The sequence below is a fragment of the Heloderma suspectum genome, chromosome 2 (assembly GCF_057233095.1).
Source record: "Heloderma suspectum isolate Gila_16-S chromosome 2, 16-S_ref, whole genome shotgun sequence".
In the NCBI taxonomy this organism is placed as follows: Eukaryota; Metazoa; Chordata; class Lepidosauria; order Squamata; family Helodermatidae; genus Heloderma; species Heloderma suspectum.
The window spans coordinates 333,682,527-333,697,224 of NC_139459.1; the positions used below are offsets into that span (position 1 = coordinate 333,682,527).

General features: G+C 47.7%; 1 protein-coding gene across 7 annotated transcripts in view; it reads left to right on the forward strand.

Moving 5' to 3' along the window:
• FHIT (fragile histidine triad diadenosine triphosphatase) overlaps positions 1 to 14,698 on the forward strand; it is a 1,278,194-nt gene that overhangs the window by 112,626 nt on the left and 1,150,870 nt on the right. The gene's annotated exons all lie outside the window — the stretch shown is intronic.

A 14,698-nucleotide genomic window follows, 5' to 3' on the forward strand; every position in this document is an offset into this window, starting at 1 on the left:
TCCATGACACATTTGCTGAACATAAATAAATTAGCTATGTAGTACGTTACAAGATGGTTGGTTTGTCGAAACAGCATGTGAAAGATGGCACAAACATATGAAAACATGACCCTTTCTTACAAGGTTAGGGGGGGGAAAAGATAGTTTAAATGGTGCATAATGATTAATTAGTGTTTCTTGTCAAGGAGGATAAGATAGCACTGGAAAAAGCATTTTCGTTAAGTGAAGAGGATGGTCAGATATAAAAGACCCACAGACAGTAATGAAATCACTGATAGAGGCTGTTTTAGTGAGGAGCATCTGTACACAGAATAATCTCCCCACATCTGGCCTAGGCTCCAAGCCTCTGTTGCCTCACATCTGGTTGTTGCTGAAGATGGGGAGGGGAATCCAGAAAATCACTCATATCACCCCAGCCCCATATAATTCCTGCCTTTTGTCTGATTGCCTCTCCTGACTTCTCAAGTCCTGGTAGTTGCAGCCCTGGTATCTGGCGGTACAACCCCCTTCCCATATTCCATAGCCACTTGCTTAAAGATTATGGTGCAGGCTTGCCTGCTTCTGCATTTTCTGCCTGCTGAGAGAACAATGGGTTTTAGATTCCACTTCTGAAAGACTACTGTCTTCCATGCCAAGAGTCCTGCAAATCCAAAATCTAGGGATGAGTGAACAAACGATATTCATATTTGCCCAGGTTCCCAGATATCAACTTGATGTTCGTCTCTCCTTGTTTACCACATTCATTTGTGTTCTCTGTTAATTTTGCGCAGATGGGAGAATTGCGAACAATGAACTGGAAAAATGCACCCCAAATGTTCATATTTTCAAGTGTGCACTACAGTTACAAATCCACATTTTTTAAAAATGCATTTTTAAAAAAATCCACATTTTAAAAATGCATTTTTTTTAAAGAACATGGATGTTTCAACACGTATGCATGTGTGAGAATTTGTGAAGTCTTGGAGAACACGTTCTGTTGCTCGATCCGCATTTGGGGTTGTGAACATGGCATGTTTGCATGATTTGCAAAAATAAACAAAATTCGTGTACATTCCTACCAAAATCCCCTGCAATGTAGGAGCATCCACACAATATGTGAAAACTAGGAAGACATCCGGATGCTGTTGAATCCGCATCATTGAAAATACTCTATTGTGGGCAAGACCTCATGACACGTTGTCTCTCTTGAATCTCACTTCCTGTACTTCTCTTCTGTTAGCTATATGCAAATTATATCGTACGTTTCCATGTGTATGGGGAAAAGTAGATCTTCTGTGTTGTGGTCACTGGCTGGAATCTAGTGTACAGTTATACTGGTTAAATCCTATTGGCATTGATGGGATTTAAGCAGCCAACCACGTATAAGATTGTTTAGCTGAGATGAATTTTTCCTAGGAAATTACTAGGATTCTGAAGTATTGCTGTCTTGAACATCTGGGTATTCTGCTGTGACCATGAATGAAAACCCGTGGTGTACGACAGCTCCTTGAGGGTGTCTTAGTCAAGCAGGTAGGGCAAAGATGGGTAACTTGTGGCCCTCCAGATGTTTTAACTTAGAACTCCCATCAGACCTAGACAGCATAGCCATTGGTAAGGAATCATGGGAGTTGTAGGCTCAAATGTCTGGAGGGGCGGAGGTCCCCCCCCCATGGTATGGTGAAGCTGGATTTGCAGGACCTTCAGGCGCTCCAAGCAGACAACTTGCTCCTACAAGGTCTACAGCAGAGGTGTCAAACGTCTTCCAGCCCAAAGGCTGGATTCCATTTCAGAGAAGCTCTTGGGGGCTGCATTCCAGTGGTGGCTGGGACCGAAGGCAAAACAGATGGGGCCAAAAGTATCAGTGTGTTTTGGCTTAAAGCTCTCGCTGCCAGTCTCTAAGCCTTAGGAGAGGCCTTTCAGCCTTTTTGAATGGGGGGAAAACTGCACAAACTTGGGAAACCCCCAAATGATCTGTGGTTGAGGGAGAGGGGGTGGGGACAAGGGAGGGGCATGATCTATCTGGGGAATCCCAGAGGTCCAGATTGGGCTCCCAGGAGTTCTGCATTTGGCCCCCAGGCCTGGGGTTATGCACCTCGGTCTAACGCTCAGCTGAGGCCTTTTTTCCTTCTTGGATCAGACTACCCCTTGCAGACTCCACCCTTCCTGAAGAGTGGCATTTTCAAAGGGTCTGGAGCCTAGCACTCCACCACCCCTTGGTCTTTTCTGGTCAAGCAGTGTGTCCCAGTTTGGGAGGTCTCTGTGGCTCAAGAAGCTACTAGCTGATAGCCTCCACTCAGCATTGGGGCCTGGAGGGATGGGCGGATTCCCTACCTGTGGTTCCAGGGAGGAATCCGCCCATGGGGGGAGGTGAGCCATCCCTCCCCCCAGAATTCTCTTCGGCCGGTGCCGCTCTGCGGCAATTCTGTGAAGCCGGCTGCCAGCTCCATATCACCAGCGATATGGCTGGCCACCATTGCCATGCCATATCGCTAGGTTAAGGGCTGACTCCAGACACAAATGGTGTCCACTACGCCATTTGCAGCCATAAAGCTCTTAGATTAACCTAAATGCAGCCATCAATGGCTGCATTTAGCTTAAACTAAGGGCTTTATGGCTGCAAATGGCGTCCGCTGCACCATTTGCATCTGTGGTTTTTCCCATGATAGGCTAGCCTTTGAATCCGGCCTCATTGGGGTCTGTGGCAGAATTCTCCGACATCCCTACTCCACAGTCTTGCTGATCAAGCTGGTTTCTCTTCTTTGTCAATGTCCTGGCAACTGCTCAGGGTGAGAGTCATGACAGTTGCATTCTTCTCCCTCCATATTCCCCAGCACCCTTCCCAATTTCCTTAGGATTCCATCCTGCAAAATGCTGTGGTTTTCATTAGGGCTGTGCAGGGCCCCCCCGATCCGACTCAGAAGCCGCTTTGTGGCTTCGGAGGTGGGCCCGATTTGGCTCAGGCAGATTCAGTGGGCCCCCTGCCATTGCCACTGCCCTCGCTGCTGTCCTTGCTGTCACCGCCTCCACTGCCTCCGCTGTCCTTGCTGCTTTCTCCGCTGCCATCATTGCTGCCTCCAACTCCTGAGGCCTGGACGCGCGTGCCCACACTTATTGCAGGGAGTCGCCATTTTAAAATGGTGCAGGCGACAGTGGAGAGGATGGTGGTGGCGGTGAGGATGGCGGTGGCAGTGAGGAAGGTGGCAGTGGTGAGGGTGGTGATGGTAGTGGCAGTGACGGAGGCAGTGGCGGAGGTGGCAGTGGCGGCTCAGGTAAGGACCTGGGCTGGGGGTGCCGAAGCTCTGAAGCACACTGAGTGCTTCAGAGAGCCTCTGACCCGTTCTGGGTAGCTTCGTGCCCCCTCCGCTTTGCCTTGGAAGTGGCTCAAAGTGACCCGAAGCAGCCCGCTTTGACTCAGGGTTCAGGCCTTGGGCCGAAGCAGTGCACAGCCCTAGGTTCCATAGTCCCCAGTGCACTTGGTAGTCTGCAAGGTAAAGACTTGAAGGCGAAATCTGACACACAATTCAGTCTAGATAAGATTCAAAACCCCGTATGCATCACAGCAGGGAAATCTATGCATATATGTGTGGTTGTATTACGGTAAACATCGTGGATGTTGACAACTTAGCGGTTAATACTCCCGAAGTGGCTCATTACATATTAAGAGATAACCATTCATCATAACATATTGCAACCCATTATGATAGCAGCAGTTAATATCAGCAGAATTAGATAGTATAAATTTTTAAAGAAACAAAAAAACGAGACGCAAAGTATACAAAATTGAAAACAGCAGCAGTTAAATACAGAGCATTAAATGCCCATTAAAAGCAGTTTGAAATAACCCCAAAAGGTCTGAAGCCATCAACGTAGTTGCCATATCCCATCCCTTGGGAGGGTGTTTCCTAAGCATGGAAGCACCACTTGAATTCGTAAAGGTCTGTTTGCTTGAGTTGGGGCAATTCAGAAGAGATTTATATCATATCAATCATATGTTACATTAATTTAATAGCAATCTCCTTTGAATTGCCACTCATGCATACAGATGTTTAATCATCTCTAGATATTGTTTAACTCTACTCCACATTCAACATGTCACCTTTCTTCTCCCAGGCCTAAGTTTTGAGCAAAACTTCCCTTTCTTCAAAGAGGCCAGCACATTGACTAGAGAGGTACGCAGAATGAGTTGTGAAACCCTTAAACATTAGGTTAACCTTGCCTCTTGCTCCTCTCAATTTTTTGTTGCCTTCTCACTCTTGAAACATTTAACAGCATACTATTACCTTACGTTATGGGGTGGGATTTATTTATTTTTTTCTCAGTGAATCTCAGAGCTACTGTTAAACAGGCCAGGGTCCCACGGGTGCTACGGTCTCTAGTAATTCAGCTGGAGAGTTAGAATAAAAAGCACCAGGTCATCACTTTTTAGTTCCCCTGGAGCTTTGGTTATTGAAGCACAGGATCCTGCCTTTATTTCCGAGGTCATCAACCTTCATCTAAAAGTGTTTATTATTTTTTGAGTATGGCAGGAAACATTATCTTCAGCTCTTCCAGTGTTCTCTCAAGGCCTGACACTCTTTCCATCTGAAATTCTGCTTTAGAGGTGTTCGTGCTGTCCTCCCCCACCCACTCCAGGTTTCGTCAGTGCCAGTAAGTGGTTTTTTGCTGGCTTTTGAAACTTTTTTGCATTCCTGTTTTAGAATTATTACAAAACTGATTCAGTCTGTATGGTATGAAAAGGAGGTGAGCCAAGCATGGCCCTGCTATTGCAGGAAGTGGTTTTCTGATTTTGTTGTATTATATAACCTTACCTGCCCCTCTTTAAGAGCTCTGGGAAAAGAGCAGCACTTTTGAAAACAACAACAACAGCAACAGAATTTTAAAGTGCTTTGCACTGCGTAGAGCAGCTCCTGCTGCTGCATATACCTGCGTGTCATATACAGACATGATGGGGCAGCTGTGAGTACTTTACTCATGTGCCACCCATATTCTGGTATAAAACGAGGCAGGAAGTGGAGGGTGTTGGTGATGGGAGCTCTTCCCACCTTGCCTTGCTGTGCTTTGTTGTTGTTGTTGTTCAGTCGTTCAGTCGTGTCCGACTCTTCGTGACCCCATGGACCATAGCATGCCAGGCCTTCCTGTCCTGCGCTCTCTCCCGGAGCGTGCTCAAGTTCATATTCATTGCATCCGTGATGCTATCTAGCCATCTCATCCTCTGCCATCCCCTTCTCCTTTTGCCTTCAGTCTTTCCCAGCATCAGGGTCTTTTCCAGAGAGTTTTCTCTTCGCATTAGGTGGCCAAAATATTGGAGCTTCAGCTTCATTATCTGTCCTTCCAATGAGCACTCAGGGTTGATTTCCTTTAGGATAGACTGATTTGACCTCCTTGCAGTCCAGGGCACTCGTAAGAGTCTTCTCCAGCACCACAGTTCGAAAGCATCAATTCATCGGCGCTCAGCCTTCCTTATAGTCCAGCTCTCACAGCCATACATTACTACTGGGAAAACCATAGCTTTGATTAGACGGACCTTTGTCGGCAAGGTGATGTCTCTGCTTCTTACTATGCTGTCTAGGTTGGCCATAGCTTTCCTCCCAAGGAGCAAGCGTCTTTTAATTTCATGGCTACAGTCACCGTCTGCGGTGATCTTGGAGCCCAAGAAAGTAAAATCTGTCACTGCTTCCATTTCTTCCCCTTCTATATGCCAGGAAGTGATGGGGCCAGATGCCATGATCTTCGTTTTTTTAATGTTGAGTTTCAAACCAGCTTTTGCACTCTCCTCTTTCACCCTCAACAAGAGGCTCTTTAGATCCTCTTCGCTTTCTGCCATTAGGGTGGTATCGTCTGCATATTGGAGGTTGTTGATAATTCTCCCAGCAATCTTAATTCCGACCTCTGATTCATCCAACCCGGCATTTCTCATGATGTACTCTGCATATAAGTTAAATAAGCAGGGTGACAATATGCAGCCTTGTCGTACTCCTTTCCCAATTTTGAACCAATCGGTTGTTCCATGTCTGGTTCTTACTGTTGCTTCTTGACTCTCGTACAGGTTTCTCAGGAGACAGGTAAGGTGGTCTGGTACTCCCATCACTTTAAGAATTTGCCACAGTTTGTTGTGATCCACACAATCAAAGGCTTTAGCGTAGTCAATGAAGCAGAAATAGACGTTTTTCTGGAATTCTCTTGCTTTCTCCATGATGCAGCGAATGTTGGCGATTTGATCTCTAGTTCCTCTGCCTCTTCGAAACCCAGCTTGTACTTCCGGTAGTTCTCGGTTCGCATACTGCTGAAGCCTAGCTTGTAGGATTTTGAGCATCACCTTGCTGGCATGTGAAATGAGCGCAATTGTGCGGTAGTTTGAACACTCTTTGGCGTTGCCCTTCTTTGGAATTGGAATGTAAACTGACCTTTTCCAGTCTTGCGGCCACTGTTGAGTGTTCCAGATTTGTTGGCATATTGAATGCAGCACTTTAACAGCATCATCTTTTAGGATTTTAAATAGGTCGGCTGGAATACTGTCATCTCCGCTAGCTTTGTTGTTATTAATGCTTCCTAAGGCCCACTTGACTTCACTCTCGAGGATGTCCGGCTCAAGTTCAGTGACCGCACTATCATGGCTATCAGGGACATTCAGATCTTTCCTGTATAGTTCTTCTGTGTATTCTTGCCACCTCTTCTTCATCTCATCTGCTTCTGTTAGGTCCCCGCCTTCTTTGGCCTTTATCTTGCCCGTCTTTGCACAAAACGTTCCCTTGAGATCTCCGATTTTCTTGAAGAGATCCCTAGTCTTTCCCATTCTGTTGTTTTCCTCGATTTCTTTGCATTGTTCATTTAAGAAGGCCTTCTCGTCTCTCCTTGCTATTCTCTGGAACTCTGCATTCAGTTGGGTATATCTTCCGCTTTCTCCCTTGCTTTTCGCTTCCCTTCTTTCGTGAGCTACTTGTAAAGCCTCATCAGACAGCCACTTGGCTTTCTTGCATTGCTTTTTCTTTGGGATGGATTGAGTTGCTGCCTCCTGAACAATGTTACGGACCTCCGTCCATAGTTCCTCAGGCACTCTGTCTATCAGGTCTAATCCCTGAAATCTATTCCTCACCTCCACTGTATATTCATCAGGGATATGATTTAGGTCATACCTGAACGGTTTAGTGGTTTTCCCGACGTTCTTCAATTTAAGCCGAAATTTTGCAAGAAGCAGCTCATGATCTGAGCCACAGTCAGCTCCAGGTCTTGTTTTGACTGACTGTATGGAGCTTCTCCATCTTTGACTGCAAAGGACATAATCAATCTGATTTCGATATTGACCATCTGGTGACGTCCATGTGTAGAGTCGCCTCTTGTGCTGTTGGAAAAGAGTGTTTGCTATGATCAGCATGTTCTCTTGGCAAAACTCTACTAGCTTTTGTCCTGCTTCATTTTGTACACCAAGGCCATGCCTGCCTGTTATCCCGGTGATTTCTTGACTTCCTACTTTAGCATTCCAATCCCCTATGATGAAGAGGACATCTTTTTTTGGTGTTAGTTCTAGAAGGCGTTGTAGGTCTTCATAGAACCGATCAACCTCAGCTTCTTCGGCCTCAGTGGTTGGGGCATAGACTTGAATTACTGTGATGTTGAATGGTTTGCCTTGGATTCGTACTGAGATCATTCTATCATTTTTAAGATTGTACCCCAGTACTGCTTTTCCCACCCTTTTGTTGACTATGAGTGCTACTCCATTTCTTCTAAGGGATTCTTGCCCACAATAGTAGATATGATGGTCACCTGAATTAAATTCGCCCATGCCTGTCCATTTTAGTTCGCTGATTCCCAAGATGTCGATGTTCAATCTTGCCATCTCATGTTTGACCACCTCCAGCTTACCTTGATTCATTGATCTGACATTCCAGGTTCCTAAACAATATTGTTCTTTACAGCATCGGATTTTCTTTTCACCACCAGACACATCCACAGCTGAGTGTCCTTTCGGGTTTGGCCCATCCACTTCACTCTTTCTGGCGCTACTTGGAAATACCCTCTGCTCTTCCCCAGTAGCATATTGGACACCTTCCGACCTGAGGGGCTCATCTTCCGGCGTCATCTCTTTTAGCCTTGTGATACGTTCCATGGGGTTTTCTTGGCAAGAATACTGGAGTGGGTTGCCATTTCCTTCTCCAGTGGACCACATTTTGTCAGAACTCTCTGCCATGACCTGTCCGTCTTGGGTGGCCCTGCACGGCATAGCTTATGGCTTCACTGAGTTACGCAAGCCCCTTCGCCACAACAAGGCAGTGATCCATGAAGGGGTGTGCTTTGTTACTTTAAGCAATTTTCTCCTCAGTTGGCCTCATTTCCAGGAATGGAATTGTGTAGATGAGAAAACTAGAGAGCAGTGAGGGAAGGTAGGGGAAGGATTTAACTACCCTTCTGCATGTGCTCCTTCATGAAAACAAAGACCCCGGTCCCACATATAAAGGTACATTTCTTGTCCTAACTATGAGGGAATTCACAAGGCACAGCACATGAGTAGGTGGATAGCTACCTGACTACTAGCTAGCTTCCTGAATCAGTCAGGAACTGCAGGACCTTCGACAGCCCCAAGCAGACACGTTGTTCTGCCAGGGTCTAGCACTCAACCCAGACCTTGTATCCTTCTTGGGCCAGACTCCTCCTCCCATGTTTCACCCTCTTCCTGAACAGCGGAGAAGCTTAAAGTGGTAGTCCACTGGCCTGGAGTCCATTGGCCTAGTACTCCATTGTCTCACAGTTTACTTGTGCATTGCCTGTACTAGTGAGCAGGTACCCTGGGTGTGTGAGGTCCCTGTAGAGGGGCCCAGCCCCATGGGAGTAGAGAAGCCATTGGAGAAGCTGGTGTAGAGGGGATCAGTCCCTAAGGAAAATCTGGTTCATGGGGTGTTCCACCAATTTATGGAGTATCTGGCTCAGAGGCCCCTGCCAGGGACTGGGTCTTGTCTCCCTGATCCACCTTGCTTTTCCTCCGCTGTGAGAGTCCTGGCTGCTGCTTGGGATCAGGGTGAAGGCAGAATGGAGCAGACACATGAACAGAATAAATGTGGCTTCCCCATCACATCTAACTTGGGGCACTTTTAGTTGACCAGTTCTTTCTCTGCATGTATTTCTAAACGTCCAGATCCTCTGTGTCCTCCTTTTACTCCATACTGTACCTGCACAGCAGTCGGAGTGTGTTTTTAATCTTTTTATTTGCAATACAGTGATAACAACATCAAACAACACCCCTCCCAAAATCAAGATGGCACTAGGAGAGGAACAAACCATTCAATTTGCTGCTATAGCAGTAAAGCACTACTTCCTGCAAAGGGCAGCCACACATTGCCATCTAATATTAAAACTAAAATTTGTCAGGAGTCTATCCTACCATGGCTAGAAATTGTGACTTAAAGGATGTTAGGCCAGGTGTGGTCAAACAAAAGGCCTGCAAGGACATCAGCAAGGTTCATAGGCTACAGTGGACCAGTCTTATAAAGGTTTCTGAGTCAGACTTGTTCAGTGGTTGGAGCAGTAGGAGAGTCTGCTCTTCTTGAGCTTCCCTCCCCTCCCCTCCCCTCCCCTTGCCCCACCTCACTCTCAAAAGTAGCTAGGTCTGATAGAACAGCCATGTAAGGCTCTGGGATGGTGGCTCTTGAATCAAGGCCTGCTGAAGACAGTCTCTGGTCCCTGCCTTCCTGCATCACCAGTACTCTGATTCCTTGGCAAACAAGGCAGACTAGGCTTTGTGAATCATGGGTGCTGCCTGGGCTAAAGGTCTCCACGGTCTGAGTATAGTTAGCTGATCCCACAAGCCATGTGGGACACATCAGACCTTACAAAGCTCTTACATGCTAGTAGGCTCCTCAGTCTGAGCAACTTGACTCACTGAGTAGCAACACAGATTATTGTGCCATGCCTCACCTGCTTGATCCAGCACTGGATCACTAGCCCATCTTTATCTAAATCCTCCTCCTCTAGTCCTTTTGATCCTTGTCTTCTTATTCTGGAACTGAACCCTCAGCCTGTCTTTGACCATGCCTTCAGTTTCTTGCCATTTTGATCTTCACTTGCTTGGTCAGGAGCTGGACCCCAGCTGTGGCCTGCCTTGGAGCTTGGCCAAGGCCTCATATGACATTCACAACCTAAAGAAAGCATATTTAGATCCAGCTCCCCTTCCTCCCCATTTTTGCAATAATTACCAGTGCTGAAGTATGTATTTGCATTACTTTAGTGCCATAGCTGCAAGTTCCTCACTGATATTTTAATGATTGATTGGTTATCCTGTTTTAGTTTCTATTAAGGGATGCTTGCTCAAAATTAGTGTCTCAAAGAGCAGTTAAAGTGCTTATTCCAAACCACAAGCCAGATGGTCAAAATCATGAACTCTGAAGACTTAACAAATGTGGATGCCATTGAGTTTTTCTCAGGCATCTGGCCCTTTTGGACACAATTCCCAGCCCCCCCCCCCCACACACACACACATGTACGAGGACTAGAAACATCCTACTTCTGAAAAGAAAATCTGTGTCGATCAAGGTTTCTACCAAGGGTCTACAAGCATAAGAAGGCTACCCAGCCATCCTCTAGGACAGCCTTCCCTAATCTGGTGTCAGGTTTCCCGATCCCCCCAGTACACATGCTCAGGCAATCTGATGCTGGACACCCAAATCAGTGAGAGTTCTTTATTGCAGGGAATCCCATGGCAAAACCTTAATGGTTACACTCTTCAGAAATCATATAGCTGATGGTCAGTAGCTATAGGCTCTACGTAATTCCAGAACAGTCCAAAGCTAAACACTACTACAGTGACTGAGATCCTCAACATGGTTTCTCTGTTGCCATCTCCACGGTTCTGAACACAAGGGAAGGGACTCTGGATTCCTGGGTACCTAACCCAGACAATCCTTTCACAGGACTCCAACCCCAGACATGGAAAGGGAATGATTCCTGGAATGAACCCATCAGGCAATCAGGGGATAACTTCTTGAAAGGCCTAAACAACCCACACCCATAGAGAGTCCAACTTTTAATCTGTTGTTGATAACTCTAGGCTACATGGTCAAGGCCCACCAAGATCAAGGGAAGGCCATACCCACACATGCAAGGACTTCCAGGCCAACACTTTAGCACTGAAAACTCATACTGCATGAGTTCTGGTAGAGGGGAGTTGAAAAGTCGTAGATCAAACCCAGCCTGCTGTACACTGAGCTGACTACAAACACAGACACACAATCCACATCAACAAGAGTTCAAGTCTATGAAAAGCCTCACAGTACTTTTCATGGCAAGTCCTTAATTATTATTATTATTATTAAATTTATTAATCGCCAATCTGGCTGGTCACCCAGCCACTTAACAATCCAAAGTTCCAGTCCATGTGCAGAGTGCCTCCAAAAGCCCAGATGATGATGGATCCAAACAGAGAAGGCTTCAGGCTATGAAGATGAGATGTTCCTAGCAAAGACTCTTCGCCTTTGCATCAGCTTAAAAGGGAAGGCATGACTGAAGGACACCCCCTCCAGATCCCTTGACAGACACGGGCCTTTAGCCTTTCAGCAAGGCCCCTCTCTGAACGGCAGCACTGCTCAGCCCTCCAGCAGTGACAGTTCAACCTGGGCGACCCTTCTGCAAATCCCACCCCTCCTCTGTCAGGTTCTCATGGCCAGCTTCCAGCCTCCCTGCCTGCCGAGACCAGACCAGCAGGTGGACAGGGAGCTGGGTGACTCCCCTGGCTCTGCTCTGAGAACACTGACAGAGATAAGCTCACACAGACTCTGACATTCCAGAGGCTGAACAGGCCCAAGCCCTTCCAGGCGACTTCTAATCAAATCCTGGCCTACAAGGCCTATTGCAGTATTGAAGCTGGGCCCTGACATCTGGTGCCGTCCAGCTCCCATCACCACCAGCCAACCTGGCCATTGGCCATTCTGGTTGGGGATGACTGGAGTTGTAGTCTGATACACCTGGAGGGTGCCAGGTTGGGGAAAGCTGCTCTAGTAAATATCAAACATTTCCAGCTAGGGATGTACAGACTGTGTAAAATCTGCTCTGTGGTTCATGGATTGTCAGGCGTCTTTTATTCCATCATCCACTCACAGACAGAGGTGAATATTTTTTTCATCATGTGGAAAAATACGCAAATAATTATGTAAGAGGTTTCATAAGCATCTACGTAATTTATCTCAGTACGTAACATGTAGCATATTGTCCCCCATCCCATTCAACTTTTCCTCAGCAGAAACTGTTTTCCTACGAATAAATATGCGTAAATTTCATTTCATTTAATTTATTATATTTCTATACCACCCCATAGCTGATGCTCTCTGGGTGGTTCACAAAAATTAAAAACCATTAAAATATGTGATATAAAATATAAAAACCATTCACATAAAGGCATTTAACTAGGGATGTTGGAGAATTCCGCCACGGACTCGAGTGAGGCCAGATTCTTTAGAATCCAGCCCGCCAGAGTCCGTGGCAGAACGGCCTCCCCCCTGCCACCCCTCCAGAATCCCCCCCTGGAACGGACCTACCTGGCAGCGGCTGCGGCTGCGGTGGCGGATGCGGCAGTAGTGGCAGCTCCAGCTCGTCTTCCAGCCACTGCCGGGCTGCTGTGGCTGCAAATGGCAGCCGTCATAGTGGCCACCATTTGCGTCCCTGCCTTTTGCCGTGATAGGCTATGTAAATACTTACATAGCCTATCATGGCTTAATGCAAAGATGCAAATGGCGGCCGCTACGACGGCTGCCATTTGCTGCCGCAGCAGCCCAGCAGCGACTGGAAGTTCGGCTGCAGCCGGCCCTGGCTGGTAGCTCCGCAGCTTTGCCATGGAGTGGAGCTGGCTGGGGAGGATTCCAGGGGGAGGGACGGATCAACTCCCCCTCACCGCGGATGCCCCGGACCGGAACAAGGTAAGGGATTCATACATCCCTATATGAAACATTATGTAGGGATTCGTACATCCCTACATAATGGGCTGCGGTGGCTTAGTGGTTAAGACGCTGAACTGCAGACCGGAAGGTCGGCAGGACAGCAGTTTGAGACCCGAGTGCCGCGTGACGGAGTGAGCTCCCGTCTTCAGTCCCAGCTCCTGCCAACCTAGCAGTTTAAAAGCAAGAAATTGCAAGTAGATAAATAGGTACCGCCTCGGCGGGAAAGGTAACAGCGTTCCGTGCACCTCGGTGTTCAGTCATGCCGGCCACATGACCACGGAAGTGTCTTCGGACAGCGCTGGCTCTTCGGCTTAGAAATGGGGATGAGCACTGCACCCTAGAGTCGGACACGACTGGTTGGGGACACCTTTACCTTTTTACATAAAACATTTTACACACAACAACAAGATATACCTAAAACAAATTAAAACAATCAGCCAGAGACAGAGAAGAGCACAGTTTTAACCTGGTGCCAAAAAGATGGCAATGTTGGTACCAGGCAGGCCTTGGCAGGGACATTATTACATAAATGGAGAGCCACCACCAAAAAGGCCCTCTCCCTTGTTGCCGCCCTCCAAGCCTCTCTCAGAGGAGGCTCCTGGAGGAGGGCCTTGGATGCAGAGCATACTGTATGGGCTGGTTCATGCCGGGAGATACATTCTGTCAGGTACTGTGGTCCCAAGTTGGGTAGGGCTTTATATGTCCAAACCAGCACTTTGAATTGGGCTCGGAAGCATATAGGCAGGCAGTGCAGTTGGGCCAGAATCGGTCTTATATGTTCAGACTTTCTGGTCGCCATTATCAGTCTGGCTGATGCATTTTGCACAAGCTGCAGCTTCTGAACCATCTTCAAAGGCAGCCCAATGTAGAGTGCATTGCAGTAATCTAACTTGGAGGTTACCAGAGCATAGACAACTGAAGCCAGGCTATCCCTGTCTGCATAGGGGCATAGCTGGGCCACCAACTGAAGCTGGTAGAAGGCACTCCATGCCACTGAGGCTACCTGAGCCTCAAGTGACAAAGATGGCTCCAGGACGACCCCCAGGCTACAAACCTTCTCCTTCAGGGGGAGTGCAACCCCATCCAGAACAGGTTGGGCACCCTCCATCCAGTCAGCAGAACCACCCACCAGCAGCATCTCAGTCTTGTCTGGATTGAGCTTCAGTTTATTGTCCCTCATCCAGTCCATTGTTGCAGCCAGGCACTGATTCAGCACATCCAGAGCCTCACCTGAAGAAGATGAATAGGAGAAATAGAGTTCTGTGTCATTAGCATACTGATGGCAGCACACTCCAAAACTCCGGATGACCGCACTGAGCGGTTTCATGTAGTAGATTTTGAACAGCATGGGGGACAAAACTGCCCCCTGTGGAACCCCATACTGGAAAATCCACAGGGCCGAGCAGTGTTCCCCAAGCACCACCTTCTGGAGCCGACCCTCCAAGTAGGAGTGAGTGAAACCACTGCAGTGCAGTGCCTCCCACTCCCAGCTCAGACGATCGCCCCAGAAGGATACCATGGCCCCATACCCTCTCTCCCAGGCACATAACAGAGTTTTTGTTGAAGAGCAGCTAACCGCACATATAAAGCTACAGTCAGCCAGATGTTAGGGGGGTGGCCCTTGCCCTTGCGTGTCCCCTGAAGCGGCTCTCCCCAAAGGGGCGACCCCGCCTTCGGTGCTGCTGCCACCCTGCATCAGGGTGGGCAGATAACAAGAGCTGTCCCAGGAACCTTGAGCCCAGCTGGCCCAAATCAGCAGTAATCTGCCTGGAGGAGTGTTTTTTTCTCCCCAGCTCCAGTCT